A 4,471-nucleotide genomic window follows, 5' to 3' on the forward strand; every position below is an offset into this window, starting at 1 on the left:
TTTACACAGCTTTTGTGTTAGGGGACACAGTCCCTTTCTGGGAATGCAGAGGACTCTAATTGTAAGGCCCCTGCTTTCTGCATCTTCGATTTTCTTGCAGCATCCCCACCCCCAAACACACACTGACCTGCATTTTATGGAAGGTGTGTAAATGCAGCTTTCTTGAAGCACTGAAGAACTTTTGAAGATCTGCCACTCTGTAGACTTCCGATTCATGCACCTTTTTGTGCATTTATCATGCAAGTCAGTAAGATATGCTTGTTTAGGAAAAGCTGCACAGGGTAATCCTTTCTTAGTGTGAATTTCCTACATTTCATGCGTAGAGGAAGGAATTGTATTATGATTTAAATTTAAGTGTATTCCTTTGATGATTGAATGAATGAATGGAATGAGTTAATACAGAAAAAATCTTTAAAGCAATGACCTCTCTCAAGTGCATGACCCCTTACTATTCTTTAAACTTTATTTTCTTAGTGACGTTAAGGGAAACAGTGATTACCTTAAATCTAAGTAAGAAGAAACTGGGTATGGTACCTCACACCTGTAATCCCAGCACTTTGGGAGGCCCAGGGAGGTGAATTGCTTAAACCCAGGAATTCGAGACCAGCCTGGGTAACATGGTGAAACCCGTCTCTACAAAAAATACAAAAATTAGGCTGGCATCGTAGTGAACACCTGTGGTCCCAGCTACATGGGAGGCTGAAGTGGGAGGATGGTTGAGCCCAGGAGGTAGAGGTTGGAGGTTGCAGTGAGCCGAGATTGAACCACTGCACTCCAGCCTGGATGACAGAGAAAGACTCTGTCTTGAAAATAAATAAATAAATAAGCAAAGAGATAAAAAATTAAAATATTTAAAGTATTAAATCTGGAAAATAGACCAGAAGTATCTGGTTTCAAGTACCTATTTAATTTTTATCATTTTGCCTTCTTTTTTCTTTCCTATGTATTTTATTTCTCAAATTGAGCATAAATAAATAGCTAAGATGCATTATGTATATTTCTCATGAAGCAGTGCTACATCAGGCCTTTTGTTGGTCTTAACTAACAAAACTTAACTAAAATGCACTTGTGAAGAGCAGGAGCTTATCTCATGACACTGGCAAGTCTAGGCGGGGCACTGGCTTCAGGCACAGCTGGATCCAGCAGATACAGTGACATCCTCTGAGCTTCTTGATTTCCATTTTTCACTTGGCTTCCCTCCACATGATTGGTGGCCTCAAGGGGCCTACTTCACACAGTGACAAAAGCAGCCGCCAACAATTCTAACTTTTTGTAGATGTGGCAGTTTGGAATATCAGGGGAAGATTAACCTGTGGGGTATTTGGATTGGCTAGGCCTGGGTAGATGCTGATTTCTAAAGCTAAGATGCATTATGTATATACAATATGTATATATTGTATATGATGAAGCAGTGCTACATCAGGCCTTTTTTTGGTTGCAGAAATTTAACTAAAGTTCACTTGTGAAGAGCGGGAGGTTATTATCTCATGGGACTGGCATGAGATAATATTCTAGTCCCGTGAGATATGCCCCTCCACCCCATGAGTAGGGGGACATCTGGGGATGAATCTGCTTTACCATAGAATGGTGAAACAATGTTTCTTGAAGGTAGGGATGCTGGACAGATAAATATGTACTTGCTTCAGGTATTTTCTACACAGGGAATGAATCTCCATGAATTTGTTTCAGAGGATACCATCTCCCACTATACTTTGACTGACATAGGTATATACTAAATATTCTACAACAGTATAAAGATTAAGAATATCGTATGTGGATTGAAATTGATCCAGCTTTAAATCCCATCACCACAAACAAAAATGTGCATGAGTCCTAAGGTTGGTTTAACCTTTCCAAGACTTGGCTGTTTGCTTGTAAAATGGTGAAAATAACACCAACTTTATAGAGTTGTTATAAGAATTCAAAGAGATAGTGAACATATTTCCTACAGTATAGCACATAAGACACTCTTTCAAAATTATTGCTAATTATTAATGACTTGGTTAATGCCGGTTTATTACTATTCATTCATTAGCATGCTCACATGCTAGCTTGGGATGCAAAGATGAGGAATGTGTCTGCTGTGTTTCAGAGTATGGAGGTGGTTAAATGAATGTGGCCAGATAATACTTTAAATGCTTCTTTTTCCATTTTTTTCTAGATATTTTATTTCTGTTCTACACCCTGTATATCACTAAAACCTAACTATTAGACAGGATTATGTCCCTCAGGGGGAAAATTACAACAGGCCCCAGTGCCAGAGGTAGGGGTAAGGGAATGGCATCCAACTTCTGCTGTGAGTTCCAAAACCTGCTGTTTAAAGCCACAGAGAGAGAGTGGCCTTGCTGGAACAGTGGTCCCTGTGTGGAGCCTGGAACATCCTAGAGACCCGAGCGTGGGGAGGGGTGCAGCGGACACCCGAGGCTGGTGCTTGCGCCATACCCTTGGGGCTGGATGCAGGGCAGGAGGGCCCAGAAGGGACTGGCTGGGAAGCCAGGGGGCTGGGTCAGTGGCAGAGGGGATGGTGGCCCCCTGCCCCCCCAAATCCCCAGGAATTTGTGACTCCAGCAATGCCTGTGCAGCTGCCCTCAGTCCCCAGGAGTGTGCTTCATCCACCCAGTGGGCTGCCTGCGTCTCCAAGGTGACCGGAGCAGCCAGGTCCCCAGGCTGGCCCTGCCCCTGTCGTCACAGACACACAGGGCCCATGGGCAAGCAGGGAGGATGCCGATGGCATCCATCCCCAAAAGCCCTTCCCTGGCCAGTGCCTGGCTGTGTGGGAGACCTCCAGAGACCCAGAGCAGCTGCCTGGAGCCGACCCCAATGTGCTCTGGAGAGACTCCCGGCTGTCAGGACTGTGAGATGCTTGCCCGCGACATGCGAAGTTACAAAGCATTGTGAGGGTGCTTTGGGAAGCCAGGACAGAGTTTTCTGCGAGTATAGAGGGAGGAGTGATGCGCCCTAACAGGGACAGCCAAAAAGACTCTGGAAATGAGATAACATTGTAGCTGGGACTTGAACGATGAGTCAAAACATCCTAGGTGTAATACAATGAAAATTGACATTCAGGTAGGTGGTCTGTCTGTCATGTAGGAAGGCAAAAAAATTAAGGAAGAGCAGAGTATGTTAGGACGCTTACTAAGAGTCCACTTGGCTGGAACAGCTACGGGGAGGGTTCTTCCATGTGTCTTGGAAGCTTCTCTTTCTTTTCTATTTGATTGGACATAACTGATTCTGCAGACCTGCAAAACCTCAATGGGGCTGAGAAGTGCAGTCTTCCAGGACCCTGGAAGGGGAGAACTGAAAATGTGGTGAACACTCATAACATCTGTCACAGATTATTATTATTATTTTTTAGAGATGAGGTCTTACTCTCTCACCTAGGCTGGAATGCAGTGGTATGATCATAGCTTACTGCAGCCTCCAACTCCTGGGCTCAAGCAATCCTTCTCCCTCAGCCTCTCAAGTAGCTGGACTATAGCATGTGCCAGCATGACCAGCTAATGTTATTTTTATTTTTATTGTAGAAATGGGATTTTGCTTTGTTGCCCAGGCTGGTCTCAAACTCCTAGCTTCAAGCAATCCTCCCTTTTTGGCCTCCCAAAGTGATAAGATTATAGACATGAGCCACTGTGCCTTGCTGAGTTTTAAAATTTCCATTAGGAGAGACTAGGTCGTCTTGAATTCAACTCTAAGAGAATTGGAATAAGACGGAATAAGATAGATAATTGAGACCCTTGTAAAAATGCAGGATCCTTGAAAGGCTACACTGTTAGTGAAGGATTCACCTATAAAAAGTTTCCTGGCAAAGAAGTGTTGTAGTCAGCTTTTGCTGCATTAAGCTGCAGTAACCAGTAGCTCACAGCCACAAAGGCTAATTTCTTGCTAAGGGGACATTTTAACTGGGGTCAACTGAAATCCTGTGCCACGTATTCATGGAGAACACAGCCCAAAGTAGCAGCCTGCACTGGGATGCACAGTCTTTGTACCTGAGGGGGATGCTCAGTGTTCGTATCCGAGGAACAAATCCCATGGTATCGCTTAGACCTTGAGCTCAGGATGACCTTACAGCTGTTGCACTCATGTTATCTCAGCCAAAGCCTGAAGGAAATGGGTAAGACTCATTTCTGCCCTGAGAGGAGCACAGAAATTCACCTGGAAGAGGCAGGATTACAGAATCTTCCAATAGGGAGCGCAGTAAATGAGTGGGAACAACAAAGCAATCTGCCCACAAACACTTCTAGAAAACTCCATGGCAGCCTTAGGGCCAGGTGGGAGGGAAAGATCTGAGAATTCACTCCCCCATTACCTCTCTTATGTAGGTTTTGGGGTTTGAATTTACCCTTGTGTATCCTGATGCATATCATGCTGAGAATTAATTTAAAAATGTCCTGAGTTGATGGTACCATTGGGCCAATGGCAGAGCAAATAAAAACACTTTTATGGGAGTATGCATTTAACTCAAGTCTATCAA

Source organism: Pan paniscus, chromosome 17 (genome assembly GCF_029289425.2).
Source record: "Pan paniscus chromosome 17, NHGRI_mPanPan1-v2.0_pri, whole genome shotgun sequence".
In the NCBI taxonomy this organism is placed as follows: Eukaryota; Metazoa; Chordata; class Mammalia; order Primates; family Hominidae; genus Pan; species Pan paniscus.